The following is a 17,522-nucleotide window of genomic DNA, read 5'->3' as shown; positions in this document are numbered from 1 at the left end:
TGAGGCAACTGTCCCCCTGCAGTCCATGGAGGCCACCGGGGATCAGAGATCCACTGGTAGTCCATGGAGGAGCCCATGCCGGAATGAGTGGATGCCTGAAGGAGACTGTGACTCTGTGGGAATCTCACACTGGAGCAAGTTCCTGGCAGGACCTGGAAGGCTGTGGGGAGAGAGGAGCCCATGCCAGAGCAGGTTTGCTGTCAGGACTTGTGATCCTGTGAGGGACTCAGGCTGGAGCAGTCTGTCCCTGAAGGACTGTTCTCAAGGTGGGTGACCCACTTTGGGGCAGGGTATGAGGAGCTGCCCCCATGGGAGGCCACGTGGTGAAGCAGTTTGTGAGGAACTGTCTCCCGTGGGAGGGACCCCACCCTGTAGCAGTGGGAAGCATGAGGAAGCCTCTCCCTGAGAAGAAGAAGTGGCAAAGACGATCTGTAATGAACTGACTGCAACCCCCATCCCCTGCGCTGCTGGAGGGGAAGGAAGGAGAGTCCTGGGAAGAGAGAGGGGTGGGAGAGATGTTTTAGGATTCAGTTTTATTTCTCATCTCCTTGATCTTATTGTTCCTTTAATAAATCAAACCTTCTTCTCCCTGAGTCTATTTTGCCCATGACACTGATTGCTGAGCGTCCCTACATTTTGTCCATGATGCTGATTGCTGAGCGTCCCTATCTCAACTCCTCAAGTCACAAACCGTTTGTTATCTTTCTCTCTCTCTTTCCTGTCCAGTTTAGGAGGGGGAGTGATTTTATGACTTGATGAACACTTGGATAAACCATCACAGTTGGAAAGCATGAGATATCTGAGAAGTTGAAGTAATATATTAAACTTCTATTCAGTCTATTGATGGCCATATATTTTAATTGTCTTCATATGTTGCTCTAGGTGGTTGGATTCTGTGATTGCCACCCTATTGTCCTGATAGTAGGATGAAATTTCCTATGAATTTGAGAGTGGGTTAAGGTGTGTTTTTTTTTGTTTTTGTTTTTTTTTTTTTTTGTGGTGAAAGTGTTTTTTTCTTAGGAGGAGAGGATGGTTTTGTACTTGTGTGTTTTGGTTTTGATCATTTGCCAAACAAAAGTTACTTTTTTTTTTTGGTGTGCCAAAATGACAGATAAAAGGAAACATCAGTTGTTTATAATTTAAATTTTAAAAATAAAAGTAGATCAAGCTCATGCTAATCAAAACGGATTTTTTCCCCCATCTTGTGTCAGTTTTTGTTTTTCTTGAATCCTTGGTGACAATTTGTGTTTTCTTAATGATCTCCCTTGACTTAATCATTGAGCCCTTACTGAAAAAGTATTTTTGCACCTTAAGATTTCTAGGAGGAATTCAGTATATTATAAGCACTTTCTTTACTTTGTCAGCACTAATGTCTTTTGCTGCTATAAGATCATACTATGTCTGGTTAATAAAACCACAATTTGCATTAATATGAAAGGTGTATCTAAGTATGCAACTAGATCTTAATTTTTATGTCAGAAATATTCCATTGTGTTGTGAGTTATGACTTTCTACAGATAGACACATGGCCAAAATACAACACTGCTATTAGAAATGTAAAGAAAAATACAATTATTGTTTAAATAGGGCTGTCTCACTGCATTGTTATCAAGGAATTTCTACCATTGCCCCTCTATGTTGGAGAAGAAAATAGCTTCTATACTTGAGATATCATTTATTTTTAAGCACTTTAACAGTCCTCTAGGCCACATTGGTTTCAAGACTTCTGTGTGAAATCTTTCTGTTCACTTTTATATGGAATTTTAAATTTAAAATACCTAGAGAAACAAAATAACATCTCCAAAAATATATATATATATTTCTCATTGAATTTTACATTCTCAAGATTTAATGAACAGTTTATAGACAGGGAAGAAAAGTAATTAACATTTTGAAATTAAAATGTTTATTTTCCCTCTTGCTGGTGGTTTTTTTTTTCCCCAAAATAATCAGCTTCCTTAGTTACCCACAGATTAGTCTTCTTCATTAGGCATATAATCCTGTTCACTTAAAATCAGAAAAAAGCAAATCACAAACTGTTAATGCTCAACATCAGATGCTGTTTGGTTAATTAGTGTATCCTGAGGACTTACTGGGTGGATGTTTTACTTGTATTTATACATATTTCTTCCCCAAGTTGGTGAAAAAGAGCACCTCTGTTAAAGTTTTCTAGAAAGCTGACAGCATTTTGACTGTTTTATAGAAATGTATATGCTTTTCTAACAAGTGTATTTGAGCTCAATATAAAGTTTTCATAAGCAGTAGTGGTTGCCAAACCACATTAAGAAAATAGATGTGATGGAAGCAACCATTTTAACGAATAAAGAAGACATTTTTTGGTCATGTTGTATTTCAGACATGTTAATCCCTGTGCTTCAGAGAAACTATAGTTCTCAGCTTTCTAGTCCCAACTTTGTTCACCATAGATTTAGACACAAAAAAGGAGAATATTTTGCTATAGGTCACTGTTGAATGGTAAGTCAATTTGTTTATTAATTTCATTAAGCTATCTTGCAACAGTAAATTTTATATTTTTGTTAAAACCAATGTGATATAATGTACCTGATTGAATGGATTCATGACAGTAGATAGTAAAAATTTCATGTAAAATTTCCTTGTCAACAACTTATCAAACGTATTTACAATTGCACAGTAAATTTTATTAAACATACTAAAACTGACTGATAGTATTTCCTAATTTATAGGAGACTTTGCCTGTAGTGACATTAGATTGATAAGCTGAAAGAGAACTGCAGATATCTTAAAACAGTTTAACTCCTATTCCAGACACATGTAGCTCTAGTGTCTGGAGTTATCATTCATCTTGATTACACTGGCATTAAACAGTTCATCTGTACTAAATCTTCAGTAAAATATGTATAGCTCTTTTACAGGGCACAGCCAAAGGGGAAAGAAATTAGTATCTGAAACCTACAATGTTTAATTCCTTACTAATATCATATTAAACTCATTATGTCTCTCATTCTAGAGAAAATAACAGCAAAAGAAATCATTCTTTCTTTCGGATTTTACATTTTGGGTTGTAAAATATAAACTACCTTGTCCAAAGTTCAAATTCTATCTGATAGCTCTGAGCAAGCTGTAAATGCTGTCAAATAGAGAAGAAAGCAATATTCCTATCTTCCCATAGGACACAGAAAAAATGGCTTATTCACTAGAGGCCATTTTTATATCTAAAATTAAATACATGTCAAATACTAAGTCAGATGTATAACATGATTTTAAGTTTCTTTTGCACAACTATGCCTCTGTCTATAGATATATATGTACATTAAATATATGTATTTGCACGACTAAAATACGAGTGACTAATGAATCATTTACATTTTAATATATAAACCCAAGCCTCTGTTAATTTTTTTTTCTTGATGGATGTTTAGTACTCTCAGAGCTCTGTAGACTCCTTCAAAATGTATTCACTAGAGAATCAAACTCCTGTTTGACATTACAAGAAACATTTGGTACAATGACTTATGATGATCCCATGCACTTTTAACCACTAAGTCACTGCATAGGGCAAAGTTATTAATCATTTGTGGTACAATGAAGCCTAAGAGTTCTGCCAGAGCACAACTTGTGCCTCAGTGGGTTATATGGTTTGGAATGTGTTTCCTTCTAGGGATATAGCTTGGTAGCAACATAAAAGCAGCATGAAATCAAGCAATTTAATTAATTCAGAATATATTTTTCTTTATTTTACAATGTATCTTTTTGAGTTAGAATTTACCTGGAAAAGGAGTCATACGATGAACTCGCTTTTAAGATATCACCTCACTTGCTGTTATCAAGAAGAAAAAAAATAATGGTTAGCAAGGTTTTTTTTTAAAGATTAAAAAAAATTAGAGATAATCAAGTTCTTAATTTACTTCAATGGAATTTAAATGAAAAATGTGTATTTTCCATTACCTACCTGATGTCTTGACCCCCACGATTCAGAGATTCTGTAATTTTAAAACTATCTGCCTCAGAATACATTTGTTAGAGAAAAATCTTTTGCAGTGGAACAACTAGCTTTAATAGATCATTTCATTTTGAAATCCTACCTTTTTGAAATTTCCTTTTTTTTTTTTATCTAGAAGATATCAGAAATTATTAGAATAATCAAAATAAGAATTATTTCCCACTGAAGATGTTTTTTCATTAAACCACACACTGCCTTTTTGATCAGATAGTTAACGCTTTTCATAAAGAGCACCTCTCCTGTGGTACATTTCAGTGTGAAGAAGTCCTCTGTACTGAATTTGTGCTCTTCATCAGCCTATGCAATGATGGTGTGTGAGGTTTAAAATAAAATAACTTTAAAATCATCTGTTTGAACTAAATGTGTACAGTTCATTATTGGCTCCTTACTGATGTGCTTGTAAATGAGCACATGGAAGTGGTCAAGCTCTTCTTGAGCTACTGGTCATAACATCATTCAAAGATTTGCTTGTAACTACAAAATGATAGAGTAAAGCTTCACTTAAGAGAAGAGCTGCTTCTCTTTCCCACTCATTTCTTAACTTTCAGAGTGCTCTGGTAAAGGAGAGCTCTGGTAAGTGTCATTTTCAAACTGTACAGAGCACAGGTTACCTCAATGAGGAAAGAAATGAAGCAGACACATTTTTTGTGTGTTGCCCAGGAGAATCTGAGGACAAGGATTTGGCAGAGGTTTCACCTGTGCAGCAAAGGCAAACCTGAAAACAAGAAAAGCAGTGAGCCTGGAGGCTTCTGAGTGGGAGACTGTAGGCTAAAATTCCTGATTTTGGCCTATTGGAGACCCTTATTAAGAAAGATAATGTAATTGCTCTAAAACAGTATTATGTACAGCACAAGAGCACTCAGCCATTTTTAATACTGATTGAATGAATGGGCTGAATTTGCTGAAGTAGAGAAGCTGTTCCACCTTGTGACATTTTGAGATGTGAACTTCTCTATATACAAGTAATGTGACATATCTCAACTTTTACCAAAAACCAAAAACCCAATCCCCCAAAATTCCTAGAAATTCCATGGGGTGTGATTCCTGAACCATGACCTGTGATGATGCTGCTACTTTCAGCTGTCTGTAGAAAGTCTCATACTTTCCTGATCAGGTGGCCTATAGTAGATTCCCACAACAGTATCAACTCCATTAACCTACCCTTCATCTCCTCCTACGTTAATCTCAATACATTCCAGTTGCTCTCTTGCATAAGAGAAACTCCATCTGGCTGACCTGTCTTTCCTAAATAGTACATAGCCATTTATGACTGTACTCCAGTCATGCAAGCTGTCCTTGATCAGTGTTTGAACACTTACACTGTCAAAGCCAGTATTTAGTTCTGATGTAATAGTTTTGGCTCCATCCAGAAAGAGAAATAAAATACAAACTTTTCCAAATTTACTTGGTTTGTTTTCATTTTATTGTTCTTCCAACAAATTATTTGTCTATTTTCTCTTTTTTCTTTTTTTAAAATGTGTATGCACACAGATGAAGTGCTGCTTTCTAAGTCTTCCACTGAGAACAAAATTAATACTCTGTACCTTGAATGAACATTTTTAATATAAACTTAAGAGTGTTAGGTGTCCAGGGATTTCTGTTAAGGAGAAATATAAGTCATTAATTGCCAAAATTTTCAGAAATTGCTATTAGAACCTGAAGGCAAAGTTCTCCATGATTACTTTGTGTCAAGCAAAGACTGAAATTACTATTGATAGGATTTTCTCAATTGCTAACTCTGATTCAGTCTGAACTGAAGGTAAAGTCCTCTTTTCTTGTTAATTTCTTCTGATATATGTTCAGCGAACAGAGAGAGGAAGAATTAATCATGCAGTTTAGAATAAGAGCCTTTAAGCAGAGACAATATGGGAAAGACAATTCATTAGAAGAACAATATGAGAGGCAGACACAAAGAAAAAGTCTGAGTTGAGCAGAAAGATGCACTAGATTAGAAAGACCAAGAATAGTCATTCAGTGGATGTTTAGTCCTTGGTCTCCTACACACCGTCATGAAGATTTTATCTAACAACAATCTGCAGCTGAGGTGGTGCATTAGGTCAGAACTACACCTCAACAACAATTCAGAAAAGCTGAAGTTAGGGACTATTGAGCTATTTAGCCTCCTTCCCAGAATCTGGAAGAAATGCAGCATTTTGTAGGTTTTAAAACTTTGTTACTTTCAGTAAGAAACTCACTCCCTAAATGCATATGTGATTCTCCCAGTATTTATTTTTGCTTTTAGGAGGGGAAATGAAACACTACGGATTCACTCATAGGAAGGAATGCAGAGAGATGAACAGTCTTCTAGACAAAATTCAGCACAAGAATTTAATTTTTTACAGAGAATTCTAGTGGGTAGAGCTTATGCTGTGACAACCAGTCTATATACTACAATTAGGAAAATGTTCTGCCAGAGGGAGAAAGGAAGATGGAAGAAATGTTGCCAAGGTTTAGAGATTTTATCATACTAGCCTTCCTGCATGTAAAAAGAAGAATTTCTTTCCTATTTATTTCATATCTTCTTGCATGAGTTGTGTGACCTGCTATACTGATTTTAACAGGATATCCTAGAACATTTGGATGAAGACAGATTTACTACACAAACTAGTCTACCATATTCCCTATAACAGTAGAATAGTTTTATGGTCAGCAAACTGTCTGAAATAATCTATCCTTAGTAATCATAGAATGATAGAATGATAGGGGTTGGAAGGGACCTTTAGAGATTATCTAGTCCAACCCCTCTGCAGAAGCAGAGTTACCTAGATCAGGTTGCATAAGAACACGTCCAGGTGGGTCTTGAAGACCTCCAAAGAAGGAGACTCCACAAACCCTCTGGGCAGCCTGTTCCACTGCTCCCTCACCTTCACAGTGAAATAGTTTTTTCTTATATTTAAGTGGAACTTTTTGTGTTCCAACTTCATCCCATTACCCCTTGTCCTGTTGCTAGCTACTATAGAAAAAAGGGATGTCCCAACCTCCTGGCACCCACTATTTAGATCTTTGTAAATATTAATAAGACCTCCCCTCAATCTCCTCCAGACTAAATAGCCCCAGTTCCTGCAGCCTTTCCTCATATGAAAGATGTTCCATTATATCATTAAAGAAGAAATTGATTCTCTTCAAATTGGTCTATAATGAAATGGCATGGACAGCATATTATTTCTCAAAAAAGTGTACCTTTTCCTTATGATCTCCAGCTTTTGATATTGCTAGGATTTCAACAAATGATTCGCTGAGGGAAGTAAATGAAGAAAAATTCAGAATTGTTACAATAGAAGTGAGGAAGATGGAGTAAAAACCCTTCCAAACAGATTTTGTTAACAAAATATTCCAAAAAGTGTAGGTAGTCTTATAGCAATGGAATGAATAGCTGGAAAGTATTTTATTTATACAGGCTCTGGTAAGTGGCTGATTCTGAAAGCTGTTTTCTGTTTATCCAATAACTTGCTTCTCTTCAAGTCCTGCTAATACTTCAGCATTAGTGCAGCTTGAAAGCAATGTATATTTTTATGCCTAGTCTCCCAGAGAGTTGTGGTGCCACAGACTTCAACAACCTTGCAAAATGTTTATGTTCCATTCCTTCCATGTCCAGACTGTAGTGACATAGTGTCTGGCAACATAATGAGAGAACTTACCATTCTGTGTGTTTGTACTTTAAAAAGACAGGTCAATTTTTCATAAGACTTGAAGTATTTTTTGATCAAGCCTTCTGATGGTACTGATGTTCACTAGTCCCATTTGAACTGTGTCAATGTTACTTCAGTCAATGAAGGTGGTTCAGCTGCATGAGTCTTCATCACAGCCTTATAGAGTACCTACCCACCCCTCAGCAACACCTCTGATGGCTCAGAGTTGTGAGTTTGTCACCTGTCAGCCCTCCACCCACTGAGTTTAGAAACCATGTTCTTTTTTTAGCATAGGAAGGGACAAGTGCTTCTGAAAACATCTTGTCACCAAGTTTAAATTAAGGTCGGCACACTCCTTCTCTAGGTCATTAATAGACAGGGTTTTGGAAACACTTTGTGTTGGCTCACAAAGGAAGGATGCCTGCAGGGAGACTGAGAAGAGATTCTTATAGTGACCTGCAGAGAAGACTGCAGGACACAAGTAATTCTAATATCTATTTTCTAACATAGAAGCCAAGGAATTAAATGGTCCAAGTTTACTATCTGCTGAGTTAAGGGAAATTACAGAGCAGAATGATAAAAGTGCTTTTACAAAGTTTTCTTGAGAGTACATAGTGCAGGTTCAAATGGAGAACTTATCCATACTTTCACGGCATGTGTTATTAACACTGATTCAGTTTTGTGCAAATGAGCAAACAAAGTTGAATAATTCTGACAATGAATAGTGTAAGAGCACAAAAAGTATTTCTGGGTCTGCTATCTAATTCATTAAGTTGGGTAAATGAGATGCTAATGTTATGATTTTTATATAGTATGTATTTTTGGTAGAGTACATTTTCAGTTCACTTCAAATTATCATTTGGATAGTACTCAGACAAATAGAGTACAAAACAGAACAAAAAATCTCAGGTACTCTCAGATATTCAGTGTAATGTGAGGAGAAGTGAAGATATTAAAGAGAAAATATTTTCTACCAGTTGTGTTCTGAATCCTAAAACTTCAATTCTCATAGTGCCTATTAATTTAAAACTTCATCTGGGAGACTTGTAATGGTATCTAGTGAATTTTTCAATTGGAATTTTATTTACTTTTGAAAAGAGCTTTGTTCTTTATGCAAGGATAAATTGATAATTGTTCTTCTTCTTGACTCAATTAAATGTCATAAAGACATTTCATTTCACTAAACGAGGCATTTAAGATAAAAATATTAAAAGTCAGATCCTGCTTCTGTTTACACCAATTCAGTGAGAACTTGAGGCCATTCAGGTGTTTGTAAAACATCTACTGCCAGCATGTGGGCCCAGATACGCAGAAAAAAAAATTCTGATGTTGAGAGGGATCAGAAACCCTATTTGTACATCTGAAAAAATTAAAAGTACTGTTACAACCAGTTTGTTTTCTAATATAAGTAATTTCTGGTGATCTATTCAGAGTGAGATCTGTATTACTGGACATGAACTCTTTCCTGAAGGTTTTTAAGTAATTTTCTTTCATGGCAATGATAGTAGGCGTTTCAACTGTTTAACCATTAGTTCTGTGACTCTTAACACCTATGAAGCATGCAGGGTGGTCAGGTGGAAAAGACCCATCATACATTCACATTTCCAGGGTTTGTTAAATTAGGGTTATGACATTCATGATTTAAAAACAGGAAATAGGTGGGATTTAGTCTAAAGCTTTTTGTGATTATACCACCTGAGTAGAATTTTAACTGTCAAGTCATAATTCTGTCCATGTCCCCACTGTCTCAAATTTTACCTAGGCAGCTTTTCAATAAATCCCTTAAGTGAATACTATAAATTTTCTTTTTGGAAATACTTAGCTGTCTATTTTCTGGGCTCTGGGCCTTGATTTAAGATAATCAGTAGTTACTCCCAAAAATACTTTAATTAATTTGACTATTTTATCTTGAATTATTGAATGTCTCGGTTTGATTTTTTTGGAATTGCAGAAGCTAGCATTCCTGCTGCACTGGCAATGACCAGTAAAATGCTCGGTAGAAGCCTGGTCTGATATAGGAGTGATAAATTTTACCTCTTATTCCTTAGAAGGAATCATCATACTTGTGTTCTACCATTCCTTAGAGAAACTCTGAATAGAATCTTTAAGCTGAGTCTAATCCTGAAATTAATTTTTCCTCAGAATTTTTGCTCATTACTTTTTTTGTGTGGCTTTCTTTGATGGTAAAATGAGTTTTAGATTATTAGAGCTCTTTAGTGGTGTAAGGTTTTTTTTTTTTTTTTACCTCCCGAATCTTAAGACAAAATAAAATTACATCAAAGTAGCACATTATCCTCTCTCCCCCTGCACTACAGTTTTTTAAAAAGTTTTGGATATTGCTTTAAAACAATATGTCAGAAAGACTTCTTTACTTCCTTATTACAACTTGGTTTCTTTGCAGATTAAAAACTCTGAACCTGCCCATGAGGAAAAAAAAAAAAAAAGCTTTGATTTCTGCTTTTAAAATTTTAAATGAGCAATGCCTTGCCAAAAATATTTAGTCACTTTGATGTTGAGATGCTTCAGATATTTTGACATTCTTTATTTGACCATTTTATATGATCTTCATAGAGGGAAAAAAAAAGGATGTCAGGATACTTGGTCTGATCAGTAGACTTCATTCTGAGAAAAGTAGATATTTTGTAGTTTCGGAGAACAGGAGATTCACAATGTCTTCTATTCAGATATGTGCCTTACATGATATGTTTTAGTTCCCAACAGTATTTCTAGTATCTAGGAATACCTATAAATAAACCTTTCATTCTGGAAAAATCTAGAAACTGATGTCAGTACACAGTTTTATGGTCTAGTACTTCAATCTGTATTCTGTCTGTGTTCATGCATCATTCTCAGTTACTCTAGTGGGAATGTCACTGCAGCACAATAGCTGGAGGAGAAAACACTATGAACTCAGTCTAATATTCAGTGAAGTTGGTCAGAAGCTTCATATTAACCTCAGAGTAGAGCACTAGGCAAAACCAGAGGTCCTCCACTGTATTGCCTGTATTTTGTAAGACAATGTCTTCTATAAACAAATAAATAAAACTCTAACAATACTCACTTTGTCTTATGTATTCATAATTGACTTCATTTAAAAATCCATTTTGTATGATTGATCCAGCATCACTGTTATATTTACACAGAGTAATTGCATTTACTGTAATTTGGAAAATACAATTGTTATTGCTCCGTTTTTCTCTTGCAACTTCAGTCCTGGTCCATGCTTTCTATGATCAAAACATCTGAATTTTTTAGCCATTCTCACTTCAATTGGCTGGTTTAAAAATCCATTCCCACTGCAAGAATATTTATCAGAAATGGTAGGGATGATGAATTTATTTTCCTTCCTCTTGATCTGTGTTAAATAATGAATATTGAAGTTTTCATACCTCTTGAAAGCATTCCTTCTGCTGAAGTGCACACACAAAAATGTACTTGCTGTACAATTGCAAATGCACCACACAGAGTGAGTCTGCAAAGACAATGTGTTTTCTCATCATTCTCAGAAGAAGAAACATGCTGACAGGAAAGTTTTGTCAGTTCTCTTCCATTTTGTCCAATTTTTGCACGCAACTAATCTCTCAGGTCACATTAAGGAGATCTACGTATATACTGGCATTAAGGTATGGGTGTTTGATTACAATGATACAACTTCACATGTTGTATTGCACAACATATAGGCAATCTTCAAGTGAACATAGATGCATGGCAGAAGGGGGAAATATTTCCACTAGCAGCAAGCCACTGCAGTATGCCACCATTGTTTCCTTACACTGACAAGGTCACTGTCAGGAGAGGACATTTAACCTGTTAGCAGTACGTGGCACAGTTCTGGACCAGGAAAAACAATAAGGCAAGTCTGCTTTCTTCTGACATATAGGAGCAGGGGAATGTAAGCTATGTGATGGGACATTAAAATGTTACCTGTTGTTTTAATTTTCATGATATAGGCACAGTTTAACAGATTTGTAAGCTACAGCTTGCAGCTGGGAATGATAGGTATGTGGGCTGAAAATTGCTTTTAGAAGTATTTTTTTACTCACAAGGAACTTTAGCTGCTGTTTTCCAAAGGCCAGATATACTGTTGGAATTCCTTGTTACCGATCTTGCTTATTGTCTCCATGTTTATTATTTGTTTTTTCATTTTGTTAAGTCTTATGCTTTAGGGACCAAAGACAAAGGTGGGGACTAAATGCACACAAGATGACTAAGGAAAAGTGCAAGGAAAAGTAATATTTTATGTAGTGGTTGGTTTTTTGGGTTTTTTTTTTTCCTTCTATCTTTTATCCTTTTAATTTTTGGTGACAACTCACCTTACTGTGGTATCAAATAAGCTAGTTGATAAATCATATCTAACCAAATAGTATAATTTTAAAAAGGAGTATATTCCTTTATTATTCTTCAGTGTGACTACTGTTTTTGCTGCTTGGTCAAATTTCATTATTACTGTCCCAACAGTGACTTGGAGAGACATTATTGTAGATGACCCTGATTTGTTTCTTGCAAAGAGGGACAGAGTCTTCCAACTCCACTGACCTTTTGAGCAAAAGAACACTCAGACACAGTACCACTTTTAACAGCAGAAGCAGCAAAATTTCAATTGTCAGAACTTGACGCAGGCTCTTCTTGAAAGAGTGCCGTGGCCACAGTGGTATATATTGTTATCTTTAAGCTGTTTATAAAGAATGAGTTCTTACGCAAACAAGATAGAAGCCAAACTCTTTATTTTATACCCTTTTAATCATACATTTGTCTGACTATTTACAGATCTCATTCTATACTACTGCCTGAATGTCTTTCATATTCTAAAAGCTTTCATTTTACAACCTGTATAATAGACAGCTCATAAGCAAGTAATAAAATGTAGTATGTGAGGGCAGAAAAAAAATACTTGGTCTGTGTGTGAATGTATAAACACATACAGAGCACCATATACAAACCATGCAGCACCATGAAGTGTGCCATGTACAATGTCAATTTGTAGTACAGCTTAATTTTCACAGAACTATCAAGTGATGGAATATGAATGTGCACTATGAACTAACTTTCCAAACCTCAAATAAACTCCAGTGAAATGAGCAGCAGTAATGTGAAGTGTATTTCAATAGTGGAATCCAAGTGATTTTGAAATATCATGAGATCAGGTAATATTGTTCTTGGACTTTTTGGCAGTTGTCCAATGCTTTTTTTGTATGAATTTCCCAAAAGAATTCATAAATATTAACTCATTTTCCTTATACAGCAAATATTACATTTTTTCATCATTATTTACTACTTCAAAAGAATGCAAGGCTATAATTTCCTCAAAGTTATGCAACGAAGTTGCAATGAAATTAGTTTACACAATAGAAATGAAAACAGTTTTTTACAGCTTCGACAATTAATAACACTAACCTGTTCTACTTTGTTGTAGCATTAATTGAATGAAAGGTGCTATGACTGGTGTATAATGAATTCAGTATTTTTTATTAGTTGGAAATTACTTGGATTTTTTATATCTTGGAAATATCTTGGCAACATTTAGAAATCTTCAGAATGAAAACAATTTCTTGCCTTAGGAGTTCCAGTTTTTGTAACTTGGTCTTCTTGATTTCTTCAGAAATAAAGTTGGTTCAGCTTTTAAAAGTTTTATGAGTTTAAAAAGCATAAAGACCAATTTCCTACTCATGAAGTGCCCTTTTGACCAATTTTGGACCATTTTTACTATCTCTTTATCTGACTTGTTTAGCTAGGAACTGGTCTGTTTAAGAAATATAAATGGACTAAAATTTTGGGAGTGGAAACTAAATAGAGGAGTCAAGTTCTCATTTAGAGGACTATGATGATATCAACATACACATCAATTCATTCTTATAAAATCAATAACGACTAAAGAAAACTTATTGATTAACTATTTTGCATTTGGTTTGATTTTTTTTTCATCATCTGATTTAATAAAGTATATTACTGTCATCTACAATCTTCTATTGCTTAAGTAACCAGGATATTTACTCCAGATTTTGGCTAATCTCTTTTGCAAGACTACAAATGACAACTTCTTCTAGATCACATTATACTTCTATGAATAAAAGGGTAAAATCAATGTCCTTCTATTTAGAGCTGCAATATCTGTTTGCCCTGAAGGAAGGGAACAGGAAATACGTGGTTTTCTGTAATTAGAGCACTGGGTCATCTATTTGCTGTCATACTGTAATATTTTACAGTTCTGTCACTGAGAGTATTACCAGAATAGATCATAATCATGGAAATGTGTTTCAGGTAGATGGCATGTGTGTAAAATTTTTTAGCTTGAAGCTAATAATTGTTCATTCTGTGCAGCATGTAGATGATTACTCACCTAAAGCTTGTGAAACTACACCAAACTACCCCTTGGCAAGGTTATTTTTTGGCCAAGTTAGCAGTAGTACACAAAAATGTTTTTTGAGCACAAATTTCTGAAGGAGTTTACTTTGTCAATTACTGGCAATTTTGAGCAATGTTTAAAATTCTAGTTAAGATATTATTGTATAATTTTGAATGGATAAAATTATATTTATAAATCTGTAAAATCATTAATAACCTAATAAAAATTCATAATTTTTCCTCTCGTGTTTTCCTCTTTTCTTAAAGTGTCTTTTAATTACGTATAGATCTGAATGGTCAGATACATTTTAAAATTAAATTAGAACAATCAGCATTTGCCTTTGAATATATCTCTAAAATATTTGGATTATATCTACCATTTTTACTCTGAGATGATTTATATTATATATTAAGATTGTATGTTCAGTTAAGATCTCTATGGAAACCAGGCAGTGCATGTAAACAGTACAAAAAATGCCATCATCAATCTACCTGTTATATGAATAACATATATAATGAAAATTAATACAGAAATGAAAGATAGAGTTGTAAGCAGAAAACGTATCGTATCATGTTTTGAAAGCAGTTTAACTCTGAGAAGGCATGGGTAAAAGCATTAATAAGGCTAAATCAAATCAAGTCTGTAGAATTTTATGGAACTATTTGACTTCAGAAATGAACAGGAAATTTTAGAACTCCTTCTATTATGTGGGATGTCATTTAGGTAGGTAAATTGATCTTTTTGTATGACTTAAAAAATATTTTCAACAACTGAATTAATTCTTCTGATTACCTAATGCCCATGTGATTCCCGTGATAACTCAGCGTTCAGAAAAAGTTTTTGTCAAGCCATGTGTATTCACTAGGTCTGATTACTAAAAATAAATCAGAAGTAATGTTGTAGAAGATATTGGATTTACCTTAATATACACTCAGTATCTGAAGGAAAATCAGGCTCTGTTATCCTGGATTATATTGGATGACAGAAAATATCATGAAACTTTCATTTAAATCAGATACTGAGTATGAATCCGGTAAGTAATCAGACTTCAGATTTTGAATCTTTTGTAAATAAACAAATATCTTATTCAAATTGCAAATCTAAGAAGGTACATTTATTTGTGTACTAGGTAGCATTGTGAGAATTTTCTATGAGATATTCAATGTGCTATAATAAAATAAATAAACTCTTTAATGTTCAAGATAACTCAAACATGAAAAAGCCTTCATTAATAAAGTAATTATAAGTACAAAAAAAAAATCCAACTTAAATGTTGTTCAAAAAATAAACATGGAAAGTCAAAATGGTAGATAGTGTCCCGAATGGAATTGTCTTAATATAAAAAGTATCAGCAAAATAAAATTAGAAATTATGATTTCCCACCTTATTGAAGAAGAATTAATATAATATCATCAGAGTAATTTTCAGCTAAACAGTATCAGTTAAACAAAGAACTGCAAAGAAACTGCCAGAGCACTTCTGCAAAAGAAACTGGGTTGATATTTTCTTGCTGTAATTAAGGACATCTGAGAAATTGTTTCTATTAAAAAAATCCTTCCTTAGAAATCTTTGAACTGCCACAGTTTGTGTTTATGTGAAATATATATCTTTCTTATTGTATCAACTCTCTATATTTTTCTTTATTTCATTCTTTTTTTCTTATAATCTTTATCATGTTAATTTTTTTTGCATTTGGGCTTTTTTTTCTCCTCTAAAAAATTCAGAATTTAGTTGACTATTTTGTTATTTAGATGAAAGAACTAGATGTTAAAACACTGAGAATGTTGCCTGCTAATACTCTATTCTGGCATTGTGCTATCAACTGACTTTTCTGAATTATATCAATTTTTGCTCTTTTGAATTATATCACAGTTTGTTTTTCCTTCCTTGTGAGTGAGCCATGACTTTTCTGTCATGAAGTTCTGTCTCTTCCTTTGGATAAAGTGCAGTGATGGTGCAAGAGAAAGAAAATATCCTGTAATGATATAATATTTATTTTTTCAGGTTTTTCTTTCCAATTGAAATACAAAATTTTACAATGCTTTTTTTTCCATAAGAGAAAAACAATATTTATCCTAATAGTTTTGGCTATTATTCTTCTTCCTACTACCTTTTTTTTTTTTCTGTGAGAAAAAAAATTAAATGCAATATTTGATATAACAAATGTTTTGACAAGTGAACAAACACTGGATACTGTGAATGGTAACAACATTATGAAGCGTATTGTTGTGACTTTACAAAGAAAAGGCTGTGGCTTTTCTGAAGCAGACGGTGTTGCTAGCTGTCATGGTTTCATATGGAGCTGTTTCTGGTAACAGGAAAAGGGCTGTAAAGATGGCTGCTGTAAGAGGTTGCTCAAAACTCCTAAGCTCTGGATCAGACCTACTTCTGGGGCTGAGACAATTGGGTACCTCCACGATCACCTTTTCAATAAGAAGAAGCCAGAAAAGGAGGGCTCTTCCTGTTCCTTCTTGCTATCCTTCCTTCTTTCCCAGCTGGAAGTGATGCAAGGAATTGGAAGAGAGAGAGAAGTAACTATGTGGACTCCAGTGTCAGTGAGGAAAGAGAAGAGGAGGTGTGTTGGAGCAGAGGTCCCTCTGCATCCTGTAGAGAGGACTGGACTTTGTTTGCACTTCATAAAAGACCCGTGTTGGGGTAGTTACTATGCCCAGTCATTAAGGACTGTGACCAATGGAAGGGACCCCATGCTGGAACAGGGGAAGAATGTGAGGACTTGTCCTCTAAGAGGAGAGAAGTGGCAAGACTCTCTATAAAGGACTGATCACATCCCCCATTCCCGCCCCCTGTTGAGTGGGGATATTGAGAGCAGTGAACTGAGCCTGGGAAGAAAGGAGGGATGGAGAAAAAGAGGGAGGGAGATCTTAAAGTGCCAGTAGTAATTTTCTCATCATCCTACTATCTTTTTACTTTTTGTTCTGTTCTGTTTCTTGTAGGTAGTAAAATAAACTTTCCTCTCTAAATCAAGTAGTGGAGTGTGTTTTGCCCAGGACCATAATTGGCAGCTAGCCTTCTCTGCCCTTGTCTAGATCCACAACATCCTTGGTTATCTTTTTTCCCTTCCATCTCGCTGGGGCTTCCACCATCCTCAGGAGAGTGGGGATGGATGAAGGACAGTGAGGAAGAGACTGTTGTGGTGCTTTGTTGCCAGATGGGCAAAACCACAACAGATCCAGACTGTAAGTGGTAAGTGAGCCCCTCCCTGTCCTTAGGAGACTCCAAAGGACCTTGGTTACTTTTCTCTTACTGTTTCAAAGAGCAGTGAGTGAGAGGCTGCTCGTGTTTCTTCATTCCTGTATGCTCTTAAAACACAGCACAGTCATAAACTGTTTCATTTTTTAATCATGAGCTTTTCTTTTTTTTAAAAAAATTAAAAACCAAAAAACTAAGCAATCCGCAACTATAATTACTGCTGAAGATGTTTTTTTTATTTTTAAATTTTAGTTAGCAGTTTTGGTGTAGGCAGTTTTGGTTTGAATTTGGGTGTAGTTTTTTTAAATTATTCAGGAAGAAGCCTCTAGATATCATTCAACATCCTTTTTGTTCTCCT

The sequence above is a fragment of the Colius striatus genome, chromosome 4 (assembly GCF_028858725.1).
Source record: "Colius striatus isolate bColStr4 chromosome 4, bColStr4.1.hap1, whole genome shotgun sequence".
NCBI lineage: Eukaryota > Metazoa > Chordata > Aves > Coliiformes > Coliidae > Colius > Colius striatus.
This window is presented reverse-complemented; position numbering follows the sequence as displayed.